Below are 27,057 nucleotides of genomic sequence, written 5' to 3'. Positions count from 1 at the left end.
GAGCTTGTTACTGTAGATATTGTGTTCTTTGCCTTTTTTGGCTGCACTTGGTTTGTACATTAAAATTGTATGCGGTTTTCTAGGGATACAGATGTCGTCGTTTCTGAAAAACAATACATGCAGACTTTAATTATGCCCATTTATAAAATAATTTGCTGGTTTAGGCTCTGCTTCCTGCGGCCAAAGAGGCAATATCAATATCTCTCCAGTAGAGGGGGCTGTTCAACAACCGATCAATGCAAACGTGACAAAAAGACAGTACTTTCCTCCGACGATTTCTTTTTTTTCTTTTTTCTTTTTTTTATTGTTTCTTCCAAGTACATTTAGTTGCAGCAGCAACCTTGTGTCCTCATTCTTTACATATTTGGTATTTGTGCTGGTTCACTGAGGGAAAATCTTACTTATACTCAGAATGCAGTGTTTTCATTTCAGAAACATATTTTTTTGACAGAAGTAATTCTTTTAATTTGTTTCCACCTATTTTGCATCATTTGTCTACATTTGTAACAACTAAAATGTAACATCTTTTTACATTTAAGTATGGAATCTTACATTTTACTGTACTGTACTTCCCGCTGTCTCAAATTATCCATCAGTTACTAAGCAGAGGAAAGATCATCATTACTAAACCTGGATAAATGTTGTTATATTATATAGTTTCACTGTGTAAACATCTAAACCATTCAAGTATAGATCATTCACTCCATCCATTCACTAACTCCCACTCCACTGTCATGACCCAAAGGTGCAGATGAGGTGTGAAAAACCTTTATTTAAGAAACAATGAGTGTACAGTACATCTGTCAGCTGAATGTAAGCCAAGCATAAGATTGGTGGTGGTGATGATGATGATGATGATGATGATGATGATGATGATGATGATGATGATGATGATGATGATGATGATGAAAATCTGGATCCTGTAATGTGATGAAGGAAAAAAAGAAGACACAATCATTTCCACTTACACTTTTTGATTACTGTTTTATGGTAAATACATTTCATTGAGAAGATGGTGATACATGTATCCCATAAGTTTCCATACTATATTTTTGCAGCCAAATTTAATTCCCTTCAGCAACAAAATGACAAAAATGAACAAGTCGGTTGATGAAACGGAAGTAATTTATAGCAAAATAACATAATATACCAATTAATTATTTGGGTTTATTGGTTCCTGTATTAGTGCCAAAAAACTGGTTTTATTGATGCAGTCAAGCTATTGGCCATAAAAATAAAATAAAATAAAACCTGGTTTTGATTTATCAGTCATCAATCAATCCAAGATGTACTGCATATTGGGGTTTTGGTTGTGTGGGAGGCAGGCCAGAGCCCAGATATTGTCCTCCCCAGTCACAAGACAGATAGAAGCGATCCCTTCTGTGTGTTCTGGGTCTTCTCTGGATCACCTCCAAGATTGACATGCCAGGGAGACATCCATGGAGACGTCACATCAAATGTCTGAACCAGCTCAACTGGCACTGCTCGGCACAAAGTCAGACCAGTTCTGAGATCTTTCTATGAGAGTCAATCACTGCCAGAATGTTGGCCTCTATTATTCTTGCTGTCGCCATCTCAATCATACTGTGGATAAGAGTTGCAGAGTTGGCATCCAGATGGATGACAGGTGAAAATACATGTCAGTCTTTTGCTGGCTTTCCTGTATTTCTGTGCCCCTTCTAGAAACTCCAAGAGCAGACCCTCACCTCACATCCTGGATTTTAGACCGCTTCAGTCAACACATGGTCGTCTGCAGGATGTGGGCCTCAAAGAGAACGCTACTAGCTCAGTTTCTTTTCATCCTCCACGCTGCAGACTTCCTCCACAACTCGCCCACCTGCAGAAGTTCTGAGATGACTCTGCAATCATCAACCGAATCACAGATGGGGAAGATGGGGAGTACAGAGAACTGATTCAGAACTTTGTGGAAAGATGCCAATGGAGCCTCTTCCAGATAAACGCCAGGAAAACCAAAGAGCTGGTGGTGGATTTACACACACACACACACACACACACGCACGCACGCACACACACACACACGCACGCACGCACGCACACACACACACACACACACACACACAAACACTCTCCCTCGTAGCAGTGATGGACATCCAGGGACTGGACAATCACATCGCACATACCTGGGTGTACTTTTAACAAGAAAGACCAGAGCAGATTCTTCCTGCTCAGGAGACTTTCTTCTTGAAGATCTTTATTAAACTGTGGAGGCATCAGTCATCTTTTATGGGCCGGTCTGCCTAGGCATCACCATCTCTGTCGCGGAAAGGAAGAAAATGAATACACTGATGGAGAGGTTCAGCTCTGTCCTTGGAAGCTGTCAGTCATGATGGTGAACACCTCACACCCCAATTACAGAAGCAAAGGGTTCCTCCAGTGGTGGGCTGCTCCACCCCAAGGAGGAGAAGTGTGGAGGAGGGTTATCAGAGGTCCTTCCTTCCTGCAGCTGTCAGACTTTACAATCAGCTCTGCTCCCACTAGAGCATACACATGAAAACACAATGATAGAATTATAATACACCATCGAGCTACTGTGGAATATTTCACTAAGGTGAATTTTTTATGCTGTTATTTTCAATGATAGTATGAAAATATTTACAGATATATTCATGTTCCACAACTAAGGAGATCTAGGTAGAGGTTAATTATTTGGAAAATATATCTTCATGGATCATTCCCTGATATATTATAGCATATATTATCAATAACTGTAGGAATAGGAACTGTAGGAAGTCTCCAAGACCCAGAACCCCAACACATGCTGTGTCTGGACACTATGCTGATAACGTACAAGGTTCTGGATCTTTACTTTTCCCTGATCCAATCCTAGTCTAAGAAGTTTGAAACTCCACGAGGGGAGAAAGCAAAGAGATAAAAAATTATTTACACTGAACTTTGAGAAAATATGGAAAATGTTTGCTTACCGCATTGAACCATAGCAATAAGTGATCAAAATATTCCTCAGATCAACTTAAACAGATGGTTTTTTTTGGTATTGAAATGCCAATAAAAACCTATTTAGCTGTTTGCAGGTCTGATCCCCCCCCCACCCCCACCCAGCAACGGGTTGTTTGATACCCTGACTGTAAACTGGGTTATTGGAGCAGCACAAAGCTGCCCTTGTGGTTTAATGTAAAAGAAATCAAAGTTCCGTTTAGAAAAATGCATTATTCTAGCAAGGTGCATAAGTAGAACTGATCATTAAGTAGTTAAATCATCATCAGTAGTGGGATGAGCACTTTGCATGGTGCATTATACACAAGACGGTACGCATTCAAGAGAAACAAAATGCTCATAGGTGACGGGGTCTGCGCCCCCAGAAGAGCTTTACATCTAGCAGCGCCCCTGGCTATTTATTATCTTTTGACGTTCTGAAACGCACAGATGTGTGGCGCCAAAAAAAAAAAAAAGAAAGAAAGAAAAAAAAGTCTTGAAGCAAGTCCTCATCAAAAAACAATCATAGCAAATCCCTGCCCTGTGTCTCACACATGATTATTTCAGTAAAGCAAGTTCCCGTTAATTGAATTTCGCGTCGCATCTCCTCGTCATGACAACTAGGTGTGAGATTGAAATATTGCAAGCGGTGTCCTACAGGCGGGAGAGGCGACGAGACCGCACTGAGAGAGAGAGAGAGAAGGGGGGGGGGGGAGAGAGAGAGAGAGAGAGAGAGAGAAGGGGGGGGAGGGAGAGAGAGAGAGAGAGAGAGAGAGAGAGAGAGAGAGAGAGAGAGAGAGAGAGAGAGAGAGAGAGAGAGAGAGAGAGAGAGAGAGAGAGACTGTTGAAGCACGAATCATGGGATCCTCATCAGTGTAGGCTTTGGAATTCACAGTATCACCGCCTCCTATTACTGAAAGCATTTCTGTGCTGTTCTGAAACCACGAAGGCTCCAGGGACGATCTCGGTGCTGATGCTCAAAGTCAGAGCACCTACTTTCCATCAGGAGCGTCACACACCAAGTGAAACCAAGACAGCGCAGCACGCAAGCGCGCAAAGGAGAGATTGGACACCAGATTTTTGTGGGGTGTCTTGTTAAACGCTATTTCACATTTCGAGTCAAACAGTCCGTGTTTTGAAGGGCCCTTCTTGCGGTGCAGTGATGCAGATACAGTGGATTATTAAAAGCATGGACAAATGGGGGAAGCAGGAAAGATCATTGCGTTGACTTTTGGAGCAACGCACTGAGTCTCGATGCTGTAGCGTTACGCATATATTTAACTGTGAGCATTTTTTTTCTCTTCCTCCTGGTTTTAGCTGCTCGCCACTGCATCTCAACATTACTAAAGTGAAATATCAGTGGAAAAGGAACAGAGCAGGGTGTTGTCATAGAGGGATGAGAGGAGGAGGGGGCAGTATGAGGTGTGCTTTTTTTGGAAAAGCTGGAGAAAGACAGACACAGAGAAGGTGTACCGATGTGCGAAAGCCTGCGACGCGTTACCCTCCTGAGAAAATAATTGCGATCATTGAAGAAATGGCCTAGTTCTAACACCATCGAACGTACACCAGCAGAGGATAGAAAAGAAGAATCGTGTTTAGATGGACGGGCCATCATCATCATCATCATCATCGTCATCATAATTCCGGTGCCTCGCATCGAGTCTTTTAGGTAAGCCGTGTGTTCCACCACCACCTCTTAAGCGTGACTGGAGATTGCGTGTCTGTCATGCGTTTTATGTGTTCGCAACATGTACGCTTTTGGTGACTTCGCACATTGCGCACGTTGCCCCCCCATCTTGACGCACTGTCACAATCGGAGAATGAGATTTCGATGTGGATCGCGGTGCCACTTTGTTGCCATACCACATCTTTTCTTCCTTTTTCCTGTCGGAGCCTTCCATTGGCCTTGCCTGTTGATAAGCTTGTCACATCTTGACACGATCGGTCCACTTTACGCGTCCAGCGTCACCGACCTGTCCAAGCGTTCTGCCAACAAGACAACATTCACTTGATTTGATTGGAATCAGTTCATCATGCATGCTGTCAATCAGACTGACTCAATTGAGCTGCAACGTTGTCCTGGTACCCTTGGTCGTCAAGGCGTAACTACTGAAATAATGCTTTTATTACATTCATTGATCACCACTTAAGTGTTTCCACTCAATTAGACACACATGCCGCGCTTTTTTTTTTTTTTTTTTCAGTAAAACTAATCATGGCAGGCCTTGAACTCAGAAGATGTCCTCTCTGTAATGAACAAACCCCCACCGCAGCTCTGAGACACACAACACTAACACAGACACACCGAGGCTGTGCCCTAGAAGATGCAGATAGGATTGTGAATTAAATGCACACACTCTGATGATCCGGGCCAGGCTCCATTAATATTCAGAGGTGGTTGAGCGGTGCTCAGTTAATGGCAGACAACAGGACCTCTGTTCTGACAGGTCGTGGATGAGAAATGGTATGTTTTCATTTTTTAAGGAAATAAATGTGTTCCCCTCCTCCTCCCACAGAAACAGTTGCCCGTGGCTGTGGAGGACTGACATTTAAAATCCATCGGAAAACCAATAAAGCAATTTTGTAGACTTTGGCAGAATTTGGTATTACTCTTGTTCAGATGCTATAGGAAATAGTTGTGATTGATTTCTTCGGATGGCATCATGTCAGCCTGGTTACATGGCATTTGAACACTGAAATACAATAGAGCATGAATGAAGACGTTCAAGGCTATCACAGATGTCAACCGTTTGAGTAAATCAGTTTGATTTTATACAGATTTGTCTTTTCTGACAAGAGAACAGCATAACGAAGAACGGAGAACAAACCAAACCCAACATTTAATGTAGTTTTTGAACATTTAAAGAGGTATAGCAGTGACATTTTACACCCTCTGCATTTAGCCAAACAAGTTATACTGAATAATAGTGATACATCCTTGCATGTTGTTGTCCCCAGATTGCTGCATCCATCTTCAGTAAAGGGCCAATACAGCTAATATTGTGTCGAGCCCAATGAAAAGACAAGTGGAATGATAATGAGGCTTAGTGAATTGAATGGCCCATGAAGTGGAGATTTATAATCCTGAACATAACATGTTTAGTTTTAATGTTTAATGAAGTTCCTTTGGCTATTCAATATGAAATTATCTCATGTCCAGAGGACAGTGTTGATGCCCACTGGTTGAATAGGATACTGTCTGTCAACTGCCCCAACTTTTATACTATTGTAATTGTGGTTCTTTTTTGTTTCGTTGACCTTTTAGTCGAGGCTTAATTTTAGATTGATTATCTTCTAATGGGTCTAAGCAATCAAAACAAATGAAACACTTCTAATCCTCATTTAGACCTTTATTATCGAGCATGCCCATTTTCCCTGGCATCATTTTATTTTCTGATTTACCAGTCACAGTACATAGACAGTTGTAGAATATGAATACGCTCCCTTATTCAGCTGTTTGGTGATGCATTGCTCTGTAGATGAAAACTCTTAATACACTTTAACATTTTATGTTCGACATAACTTAATGCATGTTAGCTGACTTCCCTGCTGGCTCCCGCTGCTCTATGGAGATCGATTGCTTCGCTGCAAAACCACTACAACCATAGGATGTGTTTTAAAAGTTCAGTAATGACTGATGGTGAACTTAAATGTCCTTCGATTGCTCATTTTACTGCAGACATTTGTAGAAATTAAATCATTAATCACTGAAAAGTGTTTTTTAATGGCCTTTATTTGTATAAAGAGCATGAATTTGCAGGGACCTCTTATGAAGACATAAAAATACACAGGTCAATGTCCGTTTCCCAAGCATAACAAGTTGTTCAGCATCATTTCCTTTGTGGCATGTTGAAAATCAATGTTAATAAGCAAACTGGTCTCCCATTAATGGCACGTCCACGTTTAAAAGTGCAAAAATGTACATTCACATTTGACTCTACAGATGTACCCTGAATATATGGTTTTTATAATCCAGGCTGTGTCTTATGCAGAAAGCAAGTCTGAGAGATTCTTACAGGTGTAAAAGTAAATCAAGTATTTTAAGCCAGTTGAAGTTTGAACTATGGGGGTGATTTCTGAAGCACTCATCCTCACAGAATGCAATGAATTGGCTGTGTTTGTGCAACATATGCACAAGTGAAAGGGTGCACAAATGAAGATAAAATACCCCCAAAAGCAAACTGTCACATCAAATGCTGTAGGGCAGAAAAAATTGACTGAAAAAGTTGCGGCATGCATGTGTTTCCTTCTGGGGTCTGTCAAGAATCGTAGGAGAGTTTGCATGATGATGATCCTCCAAAATTTCTTTTGTCGCATCTCAGCAAATCTGCAAGGGAACCCCAACATGAATGCTTCATCTTTCTTTCTTTGCCATTTTTTTTTAACTTGTTTTTTTTTTTTTTTTAATCACCGTGGACTCCCTCACTTGTGTTGCAGAAAATAATAGTCATCTACAGCATTAAAAAAAACAGACATTACGGGGTCATCACATAGGACTTTTTAGATTTTCATAAACTCCCATGCTAGTTTGGGGGGTTTTGGGGGGTCTGTCAAGGATAAATTTGCAAATGGTGTGAAAATCCATCCCATGCCTCCTTATATTTGAGTGGCTTGGAGGCTTGCTACCATCTATACAATTGCTCACCATCTGAGCAGCCTGGTTTCTTACTACGTTACAGCATCTTTGCATAAATCATTCACTCTGCTCTGGGTTAATGGCATACCTGCTGCAATGTAGGCTTGGTGATTTAAATTTCTGTGTGAGGATGTCGAGTCAGAAAGACGGGAGGTTAAAATGACCCAGCTTTCAGCCATGTCTCAACAAAGAGAAGGAAAAGCGGGAGAATAACTTGACCTGACCCATAATCTGTGAGCTAAGTAAAGCTGGAGAAACGCATGTGCAAATGCTATGGTAACCATCTTGTGTAACATCCTTTGAGCAAGAACAAAAAGTCATCCTTGAGATTAGCCAGGATGAGTGCAGACCTGTCTTGTGAAGTATGGGGCACATGTCTATTTCGGCAGGACACGTGACCTTTCTTGAATTTCATCGTTTTACTCTTCAGTTTCATCAGACATGAGCCATTAAGCAGATGTAACATTTAATTTTTAATGTTTTTTGGCAGCGATACACAAGCTGGAGCTGCCATTCAAAGATGGCCCATATCCTTTAAAAAGAAGCAGTGGGGTATCATCGATTCACCTTGCTTGACATAGCACATGCATTAGGCAGCTGGTGCTCTTTAGAGAAGTGTAGGCAGTGTTGACATGAATGGATAATGTCGCCCACATAATGAAATGAGGAGGTGGCCCATTCACTATTAGATAAATGTCATAGTTTCAACATTTCCAGATGGGAACTTGATAGTCTGTTAATATTGCGGTGTGAAGTTAGCTAATGCTGCTTTCACTGGATTGGGATACTATAAGGAATTTTAATGGCCGCCCATATCTGAGGCATGGCGTTAAAGGAAATGTCAATAAGCTTGTCACCAATCCCATAAAGTATCACAGCTTCACAAATATAATTATTACAATTACAATTGATCATTAAAATGATGAACGGACTGTCAGTGGGACTGGAAGACATCAGACCCTTAAAGACGTAGCTACTATCTAAGACCAACAATGAGACGTGCTGAAATGAATGCACAGAAGAACTCCGCAGCCTGAATAGGCGTTTCAAATTATACTTGACATTGAGAATGTCGGTTGTATTGATTTTTATATTTGAAAGAACATTTCTGTAAAAACAGATGTCTTCAGTATGATTTTATTTGTGATAGTTTTTTTTCAAATAAGAATATGTACCGTAACTGACCCTTTAATTGAAATATTGTGAAATAAATGATTTGTTTATGGCTCCAAGGCTCCTGCAGTCATATTGTCAAATGTTATCAAGCAACAAATGTTTTTTTTTTTTTTTAATATATCATATCTGCTGTAAAAAGATCAGATTATATATGGTCTCTAAAACAGACATTTAAATAGACCTTATTTCCCATTAGTTCTGATTTTAAGTAGTTTTGTGTTTGTGAAGTTCAGGTGGATTCAGTTCTCACTCTCAGTCCACAGGCTTCCTGGACAACTTCTGTAAACTGGCAGAAATGTATGAAAAAAGAGGCGGTGAATAAGTTGTAGAAACAACACAATAAGCTTGGATAAAACTGGTTTACCTGGATAGTAAATGCATCATCAGAAAAAAAAATGTATCTCATACACTTTCAAATTGGTTGATTTACAGTATTTCCTGTGACCTATTTAACAAACTCCATTTCCAACTGCGCACGAAATTCTAATTAAGTATGAAATGTGCTATTATATAAGAGAGGCAGCATGAGATTTGTGCTATAGCACAGTGAGACTGTAACTGAATGGAATTTCAGTCCAAAAAGTGAACATAAATCAAGACACAATGGAAAAGCTTACCGCAAGAGAAAATCCAAAATGATACAATCAAAATTCTCGCTGCACGAGGATTTTTTTTCCCCATTTATTTCAATTATGTTAACAAAATCAGATCTTCAGCCATGGTTCTAAAAAAAATCTCATCTTAGACTTTTGGAATAGATAAGTGAAATTCTTTTTGCAAACAGCGGGTCTGCAATCTTAAATGCAGATTACAGAGAAATTCAACCGTGTTTCTTGGGAAACTAAAAATGAAGACAATGATGAAGTTGTGCTTTCTCTCTCTCTTTCAGGCTCATTTCTTAAACTGCTATGGCTCTAGCCTGCTAACTACCCGTGTTAGCAATAATTCTCTTCATTTCTTATGTGCTGGATAAATTACTCCTCCTAGGAATTTTGCTTTCCGTATTGTATACCATTAAATTTAATAAAGTTACTGCAGAGCTCTTTATATTGTGAGCTTGCAAACTGTCAGATCTGGTCAGTTGGCAATGTGTGGGGTGAAGTCTATGAGATAAAGAGCTTTGTTTATGCAGATCTATTTACCACAGAATATGTCACAAGTTGTTGAATTGATTTGGAGTTTTTGTAACTTCTTCTACTGGAAAAGAAATGTTTGAAGTGTTTCAGAGTTTAGCGTTAGCGTCAGTCAGTGCTTTCGGACAGAAACCTAACATGGGCAACCTTGGGTCCCACATCGTTTAGTGAAACGATGGAGTGAAACTACATAAATACTTTTAGTAAATATGAAATAACAGGCAGGTTGCGACAGAGTTTTGTTACATGTAGTCTATAGTCTTCATTGCTGGCATTAACTTTCAACCTGACCTGAATTGTCAGCAGTCTCAATATTTGTGAATGTCCCCATGTACGTAAAGACATTGTGCGTTTGTCTTTGCTCAGAATTTTGTAGATGTGGATAAAAGAAGAACGTAGCTCTACAGATGACGTACCAACAGGAAAGCTGAAAAGGCCACATGAAGTCTGACATCAAAACAAACTTTTCACTCAGTCTTATATTTGACGTGATGTAAAATCTTAATCTGACGGGGTGGAAATGTTACGTTGCTCAGTGTGGCTTGAGGCTGAAAGGGGAACTACAGTATCTACAAATGTTCACAAGGTATCTTGAGGACTACATGTACTTTTAATTGAGCATAAGTATTTAAATTTGATCAAGGGCACTGTATTGTAATATACAGTAATTAAGACAAGATAGATTGGAATCACACAGAAAAAAAAATGTTAAAACATAACTTCACCAGGAGTCAGAGTCACTTATTTCAGTTCTGCACAACATCAGTTTTAATATACTGTACTTTATACACCAACAGAGGTGGAATAATAAAATTGGATGGAGCAACAGGTGTAATATCATCTTCCATTTTGGACCTTTTGTTCTCGTCTCTCAAGCTTCAGCTCGGTGTTTGTCCTGAGTTCTGCACAGTGTGTTTTTTTTTACTTCCTGGATCTGTCATAATGGCCGCTTTAAAGTAAAGACTTTACACCATCCAGCTGGTGTCTAATGTCCAAATGACCATAACCAAGGTGCTGTGGACTGCTCAGACCAGCACTGTACTTTATTCAGACAGTTTGCTCTCAACACCTGAGTGCTTAGGGTTAGGGGTACTTGCTTTGATTTACAGCACTATACATAAATAGATTTCCAAAAGCACTAGTTTAAAGTACTCAGAGAATCTGTTGTGTATGACCTCGTAGTGGAAGCAGTGACATGAGTGATCACAGGAGTGAGATTGTGAGCTTGTCAGAGCTTATCAAAACAAGCTAATTGCCTTGTTTTAATCTGATAGGTGATAATGATCAGCTGACAGTGTAGAGGAATTCACGGGCCTTCCTGAACCAACAGGATGCTCCATCTCACCACATTTTGGACTTTTTTCTTAGCGTTAATGAGGCTGCTTGATTTGTACTTTGAGCCTTCACTGCCAGCTAAGTTAGAAAATTAGTACAAATTACTTATGCAGGAACGTAACCTTTATGTAACACTGAAATAAGATGAAATACAATGAAACACCCACGCATAGAATAACATTTTATAAACCATCTCCTTAAAGTCTGTGCATGCACCCAAACCTAAATGAGATATCCCATCTTTTATTCAGCTGACCTCAGAGCAGTATCTTTAGAGTACAGGAAACCTCTCAACACTTTTGGCCATACAAATCATTTTGGCAGAATACATCCCATACAGCGAGTCTTAGTGATCTACTTAAGATAACTTACACTGCGTCAATGCAGCCCATCTGTCTTTTCACTAAACGTGACAGTCCTCTTAAGCCAACATTGAAAATTCAGCAGCTGTTTTGTGTTGTGGCAGCTTGGATTGCATTGCAAAGTAAATTGCATGTGTGTACTCAGTGATGATCCTGTGTGGGACCATAAAACAGGTTTATGCTCCAGGACATGTTGCTGAACTCTGGTTAGGACACGAGGAGCTTCTTTTCCCCTTTTTGAATATTTCAGCAATACATAGCTTTAGCATGACTTGTAGATGGATGTATTTGCCTTTGAAATGATTGCTTGTGGTCAGAGATAGCACACTTCTTAGAATTGGTAGGCTGCTGTGGGAATTTCAGTGGTTTTTCCCAATTATATAGATATAATCAACCCAAACTGGGAAATTCACAACACAGTAAAAGCATTTAGGGAACAGGGAAGCCATTGTATATTGGCAGTGGCTGAGGTATTATGATGTTCTCCTGTTTTCATAAGGTTTTTTCTTTGTGTCGGACAAAATTCAACAGTTCAATAAGACTAAATTTGAATACTGCTAAAATTAAATTATTTATCTTACATAAATAATTTTATAATAAATTCATGAAACATTTGAATCTGTTGTGTTGTGATTTCACTTTCAGAATATGACTGGAATGTGTGTTTAAGGCAGAGAAGAATACTTTATAGCTCACATCAGTCAACTGTATAATTTTCTGCATTGTAAAATGCAAATATCTGCTACTGTACCTGCAAACAAAACTTATGTGTTTGCATGTCCGTTTGCTTTCTGAGCAGACGTTGGCTGTCATGTAAAATGAGAATATTGGATCAATCTTTCAGTCAGCTAATTAATGGGATCAATCAGTAGTCTCAATACTTGAAATAAATCTAATAAAGTTCACCTTACATTACTCTTTACGGTCCACATCAACCTAATTGAGTTTTTTCAGTAACAAAAGCATTTGTGTTCCTGAAGAAAAAAAAATTTACATTTTGGGTTTATACTTGTGATCAACCCTTTATTTTAAAATCTACGTGAACTCCTTTGTTGTGTGCTTCAATTCATAAATAACAAATAACAATGCCTGTCCTGTGTGTACAATGACTCAACCCACATGATGATGAAAGGCCTTTAAGTATAGCTGTAGATGAAGTGGATTACTGATTTGTCCAGTGCACATATTGATATATAACTATGTAATAACACATAATAAGCAGTGTCTGCTGTCAAATTGTGTAACAGATTCCTCTTCATGATTTGCAAGGCTATTATTGGAAATGATGGATGTGTAATATATTCAATAATAATGCCCTCCTAAAGATGTTACGACATGGCAAATGGTGATGCACCATCTGCGGCCTTACGAGAGCATCAATATTGGACAAAACTCATTTATTACTTTCAATTATGTCTCTGGGCGACATGGAGGCGCAGTAGGCAGCACAGTGGCCTCACAGCTAGAAGGTTCCCGGTACGAGTCTTGTATGTGTGGAGTTTGCCTGGATTCTCTCCAGGTTCATCCAAAAACATGCAATTTAGGTAAATGTGAGTGTGTTTGTGGCTGTTTGTCTTTCGTGTGGGCTCGCAGTGCACCGGTGTCGTGCTCGGAGTGTCCCCTGCTTCCCACATGTAGGTCAGTTGGTATATGCTCCAGTCACCCCTGTGACCCATGAACGTGGATGAAGTAGATCAGAAGATGAATGAATGAGTGAATGAATGATGTTTCTGTTTTGTTTCTTTTGTTGGTGTTTTTTTTTTTCCAATGCTAGTTTCTTAAAGAAACATTTAACCTTTGGTTACTCATGCAGTAACTTTTACTGGGATTTTATGAAACCCTGATTAAAACTATAGTGGTTTCCCCTTTTACTGGGATAACAGTTTCATGTGGATCTGCTTTGTTTCTATTTCTGCGTTGACAGTGAGGTCTGTTAAATAAATTGTGCCACTGAATCCAAGCAGCAGACATTAAAGTCAGACAGAACGGCAGCTGCTGTTACTGCTGTGTACAATGACACTTTCGATTAAGGTAGGCCTGACATGATGCTTAGATACCTATTTGAACAAATAGAGGAGGGTGGCACAACATAACAAGCCAGAGTATTTTCATTTTAAAAACTTTCTTGCCGTGAATCAATCATTTTTAAAGAAAATACTTTGATTTTTTTTTTTTTTTTACCATGCCTGTTTAAGGGTAAGTAGATCTAGCACTGGAGAGCATTTCCCCGGTTTCATTAGGCCTTAGAAAAACTTCATTATACAGATGCAGGCTCTTTTGAGGTAATGTTTGAGTTTTTGAGCATAGGTTGTTTAATGCTGCAGTGTATGCTGGTCAACTGGTTCACTGTGGGTCTGGTTGACAAAGTTTGTTTTTTTTATCTTCCAATAGATTTTGTTAAAACCTGCCAGCAAACACTTGTCATCTTTCAAGATGTGTCTCAGTATAATAGAGATCTTCGTTTAGTGTTCTGGTGACTCTCCGGATGCTGCGCTGCCTTTCAGGTGAGGTCTATTTTAATAGTTCTATTAACATTATTTTATTTAGTTTTTGAAAAGCGGGTCCGAGAAGTACAGATATGTAGGTGAAGGGGGCTCAACACAGACCTGGTGGATGTTGTTTTTACCGTATCCAGATGCTGTTTCTTTTATTCCTCCATTCTTGTAATAGAAAAAAATTATCTGAGACACTGGAAATTCACTGCAGGACCCGGGACAGAGGAAACATATCACCTCCGTCAATGATGTCAGGTCTGGGCTGAACCATTCAAAACTAACTGGGCGCTTTAGCTTTTCTTCCTGGTGGAAACATGATCAATAGCTTAATATAAAATGACCACAGTCTGTTTGCAGACTGTGTTTTAATATGTTAGTGTCAGCTTAAACATTCGTGACAGATACAGTGGGTTTCCTGTGAATTTTTCCACAATGAGACTCACTTCATGTTTCCCTAATTAGCCACTTTTGAATGTGTAACTGTTCTGTTGGCATAAGCACTGACCTGATACAGCAGTGGTATTGTGTGGAGAGAGCTCTACAGCATGTAATGAGATGTTATAATGCATACATAGGCAGCATGGGAAAATCAGATATCAACCTTATGAATTAAGACTGCCTCAAATAGCGATAATTATTTGCGGATTAACAATGCAGAAAAAAACAAGGTTTGAATTTTTTAATTTCAAGAATTTTAATATTTCTGAAAAAAATTGTGTCAAATAAGTTTGTATTTGCCTCTTTGGTAACTTAAGTTGCATTCATCTTTGGAGGCTGAGCTAACATTTCTGAATGATTGCAACTGAGATGAACAAAAAGGCAAATGTTACTTGTCTAATCACATTAGTGCATCACCAAATCCCAATCCTCTAAACAATTTTGTTTCAAATGGAGCTTCAACAACTCAACTTTCCTTTTTTTTAAAAAAAAACCAACTCAACATATTGAATCCAATAGCAAATAGCTAATCCAATAGCTTTTACATTTGTCCGTGTTAATTTTCATTCTGTAATGCAATACAACTTATTCAAGAGGACCACATGAAAAAGGATCCCCTTTTGGCATTGCAAGAGTGTGTTTACACATATAGAGCTCCTCTGGTTTATTTTCAGAAAAGACTGGCACATTGCCAAAGAGAAAAATACACTAGGTTTTGCCAGCCTTTCTGAAATCACAAGTTTTTCATTTGTTTGGATAATGCTGGACTACAGAACATCAACACGGCAATTAGGGAACCGGTCAGCTTCTAATTTCTTACAGAAGGACATGCATTCAATCATAAAATGAGATGGTGAAGTGTCCTAACCATATTGAAAATAATTACAGTACTAGCATAATAATTATATTATGTTCATGACTACCCCATTCTTCTTGGAATTAATTTCAACCTCTCATAGAGTTTGCATGGACACATTTCATAGCCTGAGATGGGAGTTTTCTCATCAAATCAAGGCCACTAAATGTTTTATAATGTAAATCTTCAAATACTACAAAAAAGAAAAAAAAAACTTCTTCCAGTTGAATGTAATAATACATTTTATTTACATTATGGCATTTTTCCAACTTTCAATGATGTTTTTGGATAATGTTTTTAATCAATGTACATGAGATAATATTTAAAATGTATCACTTTGCCACACAACACAATAAACATCACCTGAGACTTCTTCATTATTCTATACGGTCTGATATGAAGCACAGCATAACACAAACCCTCTCTGTATTATGCAAGGATTTATTGATAGTAGTTTGAATAGAGTTTTAATTAACTGAGCCAAGGTGATAGCTGCTATAATCATTACTGTTGCTTCGGCCATGGTTCTCAACTGGCTGAAAGATTATTTGTGTGCATTTGTGGATGATTTCCCATTATTCTTTATTATGAATTTTAAGCTGTCAGTCCTGCTAATGGTGGGATGTTTAGCAATTCATTGAAAGTGCTTAACATGAATGATGATTTTAGGTTATATACACACACGCAGACTATTATGCATATAGATGCTGCATCTAAAATGTTTAATGTCATGTTAGGAATAAAAATTCAACCAACTTCTTTTATTACATTTGTAAACTGTTGTTTTACCACTAAAATATCATGCAGTATAAATGTTTTAGCATGAAATTCAATATGTGTATTTTAAATGATAATAACATTTTAATGTCTTGTCATACATGCATTTGAATATGAATATTTAGTATTTACTGCTAAATCTACCTCATATTTCTGTTCTTTCATTTGAATATAAAACTGGATAAATCCATTTTTTTCGAGGAAGTTTGGGTCAAATAAGGTGTAAGTGTATTAAAAGGGACGTTTAATGACGATGGTGTATATGTGTGTGTGTGTCTGTGTGTGGGGTGGGAGTACTTTTGGACAGTACTGTTTAAATCCAGCTTTAACTCCATTTGGGGACTCACAGCTGGTTCCATTCACTTGTGTCACATTAGCTTGAGCTGCAGGATAGTTGGTTAACCTAAAGTAAAAATCATGATTGTGAATCCCGTTGCTTCATCTTAAATCTCATACAACCACCACTGATGTCGTATTGAGACTACAGCTGCTTCCCTCACTGTGCACACTTCTGTACTAATGAGCATTACTGTGTAAATGTGCTGCATGGTGTCAAACGTGCGCTCTATCCAGCCTAGTACTTCTTCGTATTCACACAATCTTATGTAAGAACAAAGCAGGTGTAGCTGACGTTTCTTTCAGTGATTCACTGGAAGTACATTGTCTTTGTCACTGAGGATTCTGGAATCAAATGTTTTAAAAAAATTACCTAACAGCAGCACGCTTCAAGCTCATCAAGTTGGAAAGCTATGATTCATTTATTTATGCCACAAAAAAAAAAAAATCAATTAAAGTAAATCTGTTTTGGATGTAATATTCCAGAACAAAACAGACTGGACCTGTTTTTTTTTATCCATGCTAGGAACAATTCAAGGGCACGCTTGTTACTATGACAACACAGATTGCCGTTATAGTTGAATTAAGCAGACACACAGTTCAGATTTAAGTGATTTCACCCAGCAGGGATATGTTTGATTAGAAGGGACCCTGTTTTCATAGAAAACAGATTGGCTCGAGAAATTACCGGTGAAATGTCAGGCAATTTTATTGTACTTATTTGTTGTTGTTGATGTTTCTTTGATTTTATCAGAACACGCTGATAGAAGCCTCATTATTCACAAAGTCAGCTGAAAGTATTCAGTCTTCAGTCCAAAGATGTGCGTTTTTGTTACCTCTCACATTTGTCACCTTTGTGAATAAACACACAAATCCCCTGATTTCCATTTTGACATAAAAACACATTAAAAAAGTATGTCTTCTTTCTACAGTGGACAATGAAAAGATTTAACACGATAATTTCAATAAGTTCATGACTGACCACAGGTATACAGGGATATCAATGCCTACATAAATATCCGTGCATTTGCAGGCCTGTGATTTTCCCCAAAAATTAATGCTGTATAATCGATTATGTTACCTTTTGCTCATCATTTTACAATATCCTAATATTTATTCTCTTAGGTTCGCTGTTTTATTAAACCTAAAAAAAACAGTTCACCTGGCATCCAGTTAAAGGAATTTTTTTAATTAAATCTGTTGTGCAATAAAGTAGAAGATATTAAAAATGTTAATCTTCATCAGAAAACTCAGGATTATTGCTTTCAAGAAACCAATAATTTCTTTGTAGACAACAGTCATGCTTTTTCTGCTTCGACATGGCTGAAATGGAGTCGGTTTGAAATGACAGATGGGGATATTAAGGGCAGACGGGCTTTTTAACTGTAAATGTTTACTGCTCAGTCAGAATGTATTGGGAGAGATGCATGGTTTGACTCTACTTAAGAGCTTTCAATGTGAAATGAAATGTAGTCTGTGAGGTTGAAACATTGTCGATTATCAGGCAGAGGCCGCTGCTCAATTCTGCACTGAGAGGCCAGGAAATGAAGGTGGCATTTAAAAAAAAAAAAAATTAAATTAGTTTGTTTACCCAAGGTCATTAATGCGTTAGTCTGGAATATTATGTGTTTTTAATAGTGTCGTGTGTTAGCTGTTGCAAGTGCGCAACTGTGACATGGCTACATCAAAATAAGTTTTTGATTTCATGCCTTCTACATGTGTGATAGGGACCGGTACATTTTTGTCGGAGATACAGTACTGTACCTGCAGGTTTCATTTTTTCGCTGCCAGGCTATCTTCTCAAACCATCAGTATGGGGGAGCCTTAAGAGAGGGGATTACAGGAAGAGCTGGAGCTTGACATTCAGCAGAACACTTAACCTTGCACGTCACCCCTGATACGTGTGCCTGTCTCAGTTTTAGCCACAGTCATGGTTATTTGTCCGTGTGTTGCTGCCATTAGTTTTGATCCTCTTTTCCTTTGATAAGCCATCTTTCACTCCCTCTTCTTTATGACCTCCTACTCATTTCAAATAAGTTTGCAAATGTACAATTTCTTCTCCTTTCTTCTTCCTCAGATTCCCTTTATGCAGGTGGAACTTACAACCACCAGAAAGACATATACAGAAATTACTTTACAGTACAACCATCTTGTGGGCAACAGAAAAATAATCCCCTGAAATATAACATTAGAAAAAGCAATATTAAATTCAGCTATACAAGTTCCTCACTGGCCCCCACCCCAATCAGAATTCTGATTGGTCCACTTATTTTCTTTATTTTCCGGAGCTTTAGAAATGCATGATTAGCCAATTGTAAGAAATGAAACACTTTCCCGTACACCTGAATGAGAAACTGTGTACAAATAAATATGTTAATATTTGTAAATTAAATGTATGTGTTGTGTTTTCTATCACAATGATCAAATTTTAAAAAATTGTAATTTCTTAAACTTTTTGCTTGACAGAATGTCTTGAACAAGGGACAAGAAATTAAATTAATCTAGAGAAGGCCACTTAAAATACAGAAAGATAATATGTTAAGCCTTAAGAATAGCATACACAGCATCTTAAAATTAATCAAAGGCTTATTGAGGCACTTTGTCCAAAATCAACTGATATTTTTAACCATTTCTTTGAGTCTTATTCCTCTTTTCTTTTCTTTTTTTCACTAGCCTCCCCATGACTGTTACTAGACGTCCTACCCAGACATCATCTGAGCAGGGGGAGGGATCAACCATGTCAGAATGTGGGCAGTCGCAGCTGCTAATGAATTAGTCAGACTTTCACATTACCAGTGAAATGTTCATAACACATTTAGCTCAAGAACATGAGCGACACATCAACAGTATTTTATTACAAATGGGATACCATGCTGGGTATCGATGCAGCAGTATGATGTAAACTCAAGAGCTATTACAGGGCTTGTCTTGATGTCATCACCGCCCCGTAATCATGTTTAAGGTACTGTAGACCCCAGAAGCATTTGTTTCCTGTCAGTCTGACAACCTTTTGTTTTGTTTAGTTTTTTAAATTTCTTCTTAGTTCAAAGTCAAGAATAAAGCGGACTGCATTCTTGCTATGGGTGCTTAGCCTCAAATGCTCCTGCCTGAGGAATATGGACTAGTTAATACTTTGTTATCCTTTAAATCTTCTTTGAAATTTACCCCCCTCTAGACATGCTTTTAAGCATTGTCTTCATCTTTGCACCCATCTTTTTTTTCTCCCCCCCCATTTTTAATTTTTTTCCTGAACGCAGATTTGAAAAGGATTATCTTCGGCATCATTATTAATATTTGGGTACATAGTGAGACAATTACTTTGCCATGGCTAAGCTAGTGTTCTCTATTTAACTTATTGGGCCATTTTATTCTAGAATTAGCTTTAAGCCTGAGGCAAAGCAGCTGTCAGGCTGCTCCCTCAAACTGTGTGTAGAGCCCACAGACACCAATACACACACAAACACAGCTAGCATTTCACCTAGATCATCGCTAATTAGTGTGTCACCAGATTGCACACACTACTTGGCTTCATTATGACACATTCTCCCACTCACAGCTACCAAACACAGTTAAGCAAACAGATAAATAAAAAGTAAAAGCCCCCTAGAGGCACCGATGTTCGTCTATACTGAACACTCCGTGTCTGGCCAGGAGCAGTCAAGACTCGTTGCCCAGTTTGCATGCTGATGAGGAGGGCTTGGAGATATGAGGGTTTTTCAAGTGATCTACAGGTGTTAAAGAGAAAGATTGGTGCTGGACCAACATCAACATATTGATTTTCTGGTCCAGCGGCGAAAGAGGGCCTTTGGTCTAACTGGTCGTTCGCTGCTATATTATCCCTCCTGCAGCTTTAACTTGGACTGATGCCTCATTAAGCCCCATTTAATTAATTTCTAATTAATTACAGTATTTTCCGCACTATAAGGCGCACCTAAAAGCCTATAATTTTCTCATAATCCCGTAGTGCGCCTTATCATTCGATGCGCCTTGTATATTGATTAATAATAGTATTGGTTAAAAACAAGATCGCTGAAAAAAAGCTGGCAGTCATGCTGCACTATGTCACCAGGGGCTCCCTCAGACAGTATTCAGGCCGTACTACGCCCCCTAACAACGGTAGTCAAGGGGCATTGCCGGCAGAGCAGCCTGCTGAGAAGAACACCGGTGACCGGCTGCGACAACGTAACAAAACATTGGGAATTTTCTACATTATTAATAAAGTTTGACCGACTGACTGATCTCAGTATTTCCCAACTACTTTGGCACCAGACAGAACCCGCTTTAAAGTTAATTTGTCTAAAAAATGCTATTGTCGAGTTTCAGTAGTGGATTCTAGTGACGGTCAATTCTATTAGTTTGCGGAAACACACAGAGAAACTGGTATAAAGGCGAATGAAAGACCCTCAAAGTTGAACTTCCAGCCTTTTCTGAAATATCAAGAGACAACGGTACCTGGTGTGCTGCATTGATTTACAAATGTAGTTGATAGCTCTGGGCGGGCGGCGGAGGGGCGCATTCAGGCTTGTGTATTCTGTCTGCAGCGACGTGCTGTGAGATTCACGGCGGTGAGATACCGACGTTAAAGTCAGTTCTAGGAGTAAAACAGCGTCATACTGTATTTGCCAGTAAATTAGTAGCCTGACATTAAAAACTGGTTAAAAATAGTTTAGACAGCAAATAGCTGCACCTCACCTCCGACTGGACTACCGATCGATCGAAACAATATTTAATAAACGAAGACGAACGTCGCTGCTTCAAAGTTCAGATCAGGAAATAATCCGCCCTGTTCTAACTGACTGCACTCGTAATGAATTCAACCAGTTTTAATGTCAGGTTTTTTAATATGCGTGTTGACTTCTTTCTAAGATGGTAACGTGATCAAGTGATCAGGTTTCCTTGATAAGGCTCAGAATGGCTCTTTGAAATAACAATAGGGTCATTCACAGCTGACTAAAGGTACTCACAGTCATGAATGCTCTAGCTAGTGGATGGATAGCGCAACTATAGCAACTAGTTTTTCTCCTCCGAGAGCTGCCACCTTATCGTGGTGGGGGAGTTTGAGTACTCAAATGATCCCAAGAGCAATGTTGTCAGGGGCTTTATGTTCCTGCTAGGATCTCCCTTGGCAAACAGGTCAGACAGGCCAGATGAAGAACAGCACAATAACCTCATGATGAGTAAAAAAATCAAGGACTGTGACGTCACCCGGTATGGTGCAACCGGGGCCCCACCTTGGAGCCAGGCCCAGGCTTGGGGCTTGTATGCGAGCGCCTGGTGGCCGGGCCTCTCAGCCCGACGTGGACGACGTGGGCCCAAACTCCGGTGGACTCACCACCCGCTGAGGAAACCTTAGGAGACAGGTGCAGTGTGGATTGGGTGGCAGTCGTCAACATGGGGCTCGACCACCCAATCCCCAGACAAAGAGTCTAGCTCTAGGGACATGGAATGTCATCTCACTGGGGGGAAAGGAGCCAGAGCTTGTGAGGGAGGTTGAGAGGTACCAACTAGATGTAGTCGGGCTCACTTCCACCCACAGCTTGGGCTCTGCAACCCAAACCCTTGAGAGGGGCTGGACTCTCCACTTTTCTGGTGTTGTCCAAGGTGAGAGGCGGCAAGCTGGTGTGGGCTTGCTTGTGGCCCCACAGCTCAGCCATCATATACTGGAGTTCACCCCTGTGAATGAGAGGGTGGCATCCCTGCGCCTTCGGGTTGGAGATAGGTGTCTCACTGTCGTTTCGGCCCTACAGGCCAAATGGCAGGGCGGAATACCCGGCCTTCCTGGAGTCCCTGGGAGGAGTACTGAATGGTGCTCCAACTGGGGGACCGGAGGGTGTGTTCCAACTATAGGGGGTTCACACTCCTCAGCCTCCCTGGGAAAGGAGGATTAGACCTATAGTTGAACTGCGGATTCAGGAGGAACAATGTGGTTTTCTTCCCGGTCGTGGAACACTGGACCAGCTCTACACTCTCCATCGAGTGCTCGAGGGTTCATGGGAGTTTGCCCAACCAGTTCACATGTGTTTTGTGGATCTGGAGAAGGCATTCGATTGTGTCCCTCATGGTATCTTGTGGGGAGTGCTTCGGGAGTATGGGGTCAGGGGCCCTTTGCTGAGGGCTGTCCGGTCCCTGTATGACCGAAGCCAGAGCTTGGTTTGCATTGCCGGCAGTAAGTCAGACCTGTTCCAGGTGCATGTTGGACTCCGGCAGGGCTGCCCTCTATCACCAATTCTGTCCATAATCTTTATGGACAGAATTTCTAGGCGCAGCCAGAGCCCGGAGGGAGTCCGGTTTGGGGACCAAAGGATTTCATCTCTGCTTTTTGCAGACAATGTTGTCCTGTTGGCCTCTTCAAACCTGGACCTTCAGCGTGCACTGGGACGATCTGCAGCTGAGTGTAACGCAAGTGGGATGAGGATCAGCACCTCTAATTCCAAGGCCATGGTTCTCGACCGGAAAAGGGTGGTGTGCCCTCTTCCGGTTGGTGGAGAGTCCTTACCCCAACTGGAGGAGTTTAAAGTGCCTTGCGAAAATATTGGCCCCCCAAAACCTCGTTGACATTTTACCACATTTCAGGCTTCAAACTTAAAGATAACAAACTGAAAACATTTTTGAAGAATCAACATGTGAGATACAATCGTGAAGTGGAACCAAATTTATTCAACATTTTATATTGTGTTTATAAATAAAAAAGTGAAAAGTAGGATGTGCAAATGTGAGACCAAATGACACACAGGTGCGCTCTGTTTGTCTTAGCTGTCATTTAGGTCAACACTGGATCATTTAGAAGTCATCAGGGAACTTCTGGAGTCGTTTAGCTGAGCTGAGAGAACAGGGGGCCAATATTTTTGCACATCCTACTTTTCAGTTTTTTATTTCTAAACACAATATAAAATGTTGAATAAATTTGGTTCCACTTCACGATTCTGTCTCACATGTTGTTGATTCTTGAAAAATATTTTCAGTTTGTTGTCTTTAAGTTTGAAGCCTGAAATGTGGCAAAATGTCAAAAAGTTCTTGTGGGGGGCCAATACTTTCGCAAGGCACTGTAAGTATCTTGGGGTCTTGTTCACGAGTGAGGGAAGGATGGAACGTGAGATTGACATACGGATCGGTGCAGCTTCTGCAGTGATGCAGTTGCTGTATAGGTCTTTTGTGGTGAAGAAGGAGCTGAGTCGCAAGGCGAACAAGTTTTGGGTCATGACCGAAAGAACAAGGTCCTGGATACAAACGGCTGAAATGAGTTTCCTCCGTAGCGTGGCTGGGCGCACCCTTGCAGATAGGGTGAGGAGCTCAGTCACCAGGGAGGAGCTCGGAGTCGAGCCGCTGCTCCTCCGCCTTGAGCGGAGCCAGTGAGGTGGCTCGGGCATCTGTTCCGGATGCCTCCTGGACGCCTCCCTGGGGAGGTGTTCTGGGCATGTCCTACCGGAAGGAAACCTTGAGGAAGACCTAGGACACGCTGGAGGGACTATGTCTCTCGGCTGACCTGGGAACGCCTCGGGCTTCCCCCGGAGGACCTGGAGGAGGTGTCTGGGGAGAGGGAAGTATGGGCATCCCTGCTGAGACTGTTTCCCCCGCGACCTGGCCCCGGATATGCAGTAGATGATGGGTGGATGGATGGGTGGATGTTGGCTAAAGTGTGTATTGTGTGAAACTATAGTTTTATTTAATCTGAGTGTGAGGTCTGTAGTTCTTTTCGAGGAAGCCACCACATCTTTTTTGTTGCTAGAAATTTTGTTGCTAGAAATTGATATGTTTCTACATCAACGAAGGTTGGTGTAAGGATGTCACAGTGCTCAGCAGGTTCTGTGGACCGAACATTGAGACATTCTGCATCAACTGCAAGCCCTTTTATTCCCCGCGGGAGTTCTCCTCTTTCGTGTTCGTCGGTGTTTACATTCCACCGCAAGCTAATGTGGATGTCGCACTCCATACATTAGCGGAACAAATCACGGACATTGAAAGGAAACACCCGGACTCATTTTTAATCATCCTGGGGGACTTCAACAGAGCGAAACTAAACAACGAGCTCCCTAAATACAGACAGCATGTGACCTGTCCGACGAGGAACAACAACACGCTGGATCACTGCTACACGGTAACTAGGGACGCTTATCGCTCGGTCCCCCGCGCAGCTTTGGGAAACTCCGATCACTGCCTCGTCCACTTCATCCCAGCCTACAGGCAGAGACTGAGAACATCTCGGCCTGTGGTGAAAACGGTGAAGAAATGGACCAACGAGGCAAAGCAGGAACTGCAGGAATGCTTTGACTGCACCGACTGGAGTGTTTTTCAAGCTGCTACGGACAACCTGGATGATTACACGGACACTGTGACAGCCTACATTAGCTTCTGTGAGGACCTGTGTGTGCCAACCAAGACCTTCCGCACATACAGCAACAACAAGCCATGGTTCACAGCCAAGCTGAGACAACTGCGCTTGGCTAAGGAGGAGGCCTACAGATCTGGGGATAGGGCTCTGTACCGGCAGACCAGGAACACACTGACTAAGGAGATCAGAGTAGCTAAGAGGAGTTACTCTGATAAGCTGAGAGGAAACCTTTCAGCCACCAACCCCTCGTCGGTGTGGAGAGGTCTGCAGGACATCACCGGCTACAGACGCCCGTCCCCCCCTGCTGAGGCCAACAAGAACCTGGCTGACGACCTCAACAGATTCTATTGTAGGTTCGAAAAGGCCTTCACACCCACCACCCCCATTCCACTACCTACAGCCCATATCACACCGCCATTCACACCTCCACTCCCCTCAACAAACACTGTCTGCACCCCACCCCCTTCAAACCCCCTGCCTGCCCCACATCCAACCCCCCTCCCCTCCACAATCCCATCCCCTTCACACCCCCAGCCCACACCACCCCCAACCCCCCTCAGTGTGACCGTCCAGGAGGTGAGTCAGCAGTTCCACAGACAAAAGATCAGGAAGGCGCCAGGCCCTGATGGTGTCTCCCCCTCCTGCCTCAAGGTCTGTGCGGACCAGCTGGCTCCCGTCTTCACACAGATCTTCAACAGATCCCTCCAACTGTGTGAGGTACCCTCCTGCTTCAAGCGCTCCACCATCATCCCGGTCCCCAAGAAACCCTCCACCACAGGACTAAATGACTTCCGGCCTGTCGCTCTGACATCTGTGGTCATGAAGTCCCTTGAACGCCTCGTGTTGAGCCACCTGAAGGACATCACAGGACCCCTGCTGGACCCCCTGCAGTTTGCCTATCGGGCAAACAGGTCAGTGGATGATGCAGTCAACATGGGACTGCGTTTCATCCTGGATCATCTCGACCACCCAGGGACATATGCACGGATCCTGTTCGTTGACTTCAGCTCGGCGTTCAACACCATCATCCCTGAGCTGCTATCCTCCAAACTTCACCAGCTCACAGTCCCCTCTGTCATGTGTCAGTGGATCACCAGCTTCCTGACAGACAGGACACAGCAGGTGAGGCTGGGGGCGATCACCTCAGACACTCAGACAGTCAGCACCGGTGCCCCCCAGGGTTGCGTCCTCTCTCCGCTGCTCTTCTCCATCTACACCAACGACTGCACATCCACGCACCCAGCCGTCAAACTCCTGAAGTTTGCAGATGACACAACTGTCATTGGACTCATCCAGGACGGGGATGAGTCTGCATACCGACAGGAGGTGAGACAGCTGGTGGACTGGTGTAGTCGCAACAACCTGGAGCTGAACACGCTCAAGACTGTGGAGATGACAATGGACTTTAGGAAGTTACCCTCCCCTCTGCTCCCCCTTACCATCGCAAACAGCCCTGTGGACTCGGTGAAGAGCTTCAGGTTCCTGGGGACTACTGTTTCCCGGGACCTGAAGTGGACACTCCACATCAGCTGCATCCTCAAGAAGGCCCAGCAGAGGATGTACTTTCTCAGGCAGCTAAGGAAGCACGGTCTGCCACAGGAGCTGTTGGTCCTGTTCTACACGGCAGTCATTGAATCGGTTCTGTGTTCCTTCATCACAGTCAGGTTCGGTGCTGCCACCCAAAGGGACAGGACAAGACTACAAAGGACAATCAGGTCTGCTGAGAAGATCACTGGGACCTCCCTGCCCTCCCTCCAAAAGCTGTACTCCTCAAGAATTAGGAGTCGGGCAGGGAAGATCATCTCAGACCCAACACACCCTGGACACCGTCTATTTAAAAGGCTACCCTCTGGGAGGCGCTACAGAGCCCTCCTCTCAAAAACAACCAGACTTAAAAACAGTTTCTTCCCCGAAGCCATAAGACACTTCAACAATAAATGTTAACTATTTGTCTCCAAATCCCTGCAACATGCACTCAGCACCTGTACATCGTGTCCCCCCCCCCCCACCTACTGCATTTTGCATCCTACATTTTGTATTTAGTATAGTTATTTATAATATTTAAGTATTTAGAATAGTTAAGTTATGAATGAACAGTTTGAGACACCACCTGCCGGAAACAAATTCCTCGTCTGCTTTTTACAAACGATGGCCAATAAAGCTGATTCTGATTCTGATCAGTTGATAGGTTAATAAGTGTGAAACAGAAATTTCGTCATGGAAAATATCCCT

At 41.5% G+C, this 27,057-nt stretch overlaps 1 protein-coding gene across 2 annotated transcripts in view; it reads left to right on the top strand.

Moving 5' to 3' along the window:
- The first annotated feature begins 3,953 nt into the window (after positions 1-3,953).
- The window catches only part of nlgn2b (neuroligin 2b), a 65,991-nt gene continuing 42,887 nt past the window's right edge, over positions 3,954-27,057 (top strand). For both annotated transcript variants that reach the window (XM_068331924.1, XM_068331923.1), the window contains exon 1: positions 3,954-4,621. The gene's annotated coding sequence lies outside the window, so the exon portion shown is untranslated. The remainder of the gene's footprint in view (positions 4,622-27,057) is intronic.

The sequence above is a fragment of the Antennarius striatus genome, chromosome 13 (assembly GCF_040054535.1).
Source record: "Antennarius striatus isolate MH-2024 chromosome 13, ASM4005453v1, whole genome shotgun sequence".
In the NCBI taxonomy this organism is placed as follows: domain Eukaryota; kingdom Metazoa; phylum Chordata; class Actinopteri; order Lophiiformes; family Antennariidae; genus Antennarius; species Antennarius striatus.
This window is presented reverse-complemented; position numbering and strand designations above follow the sequence as displayed.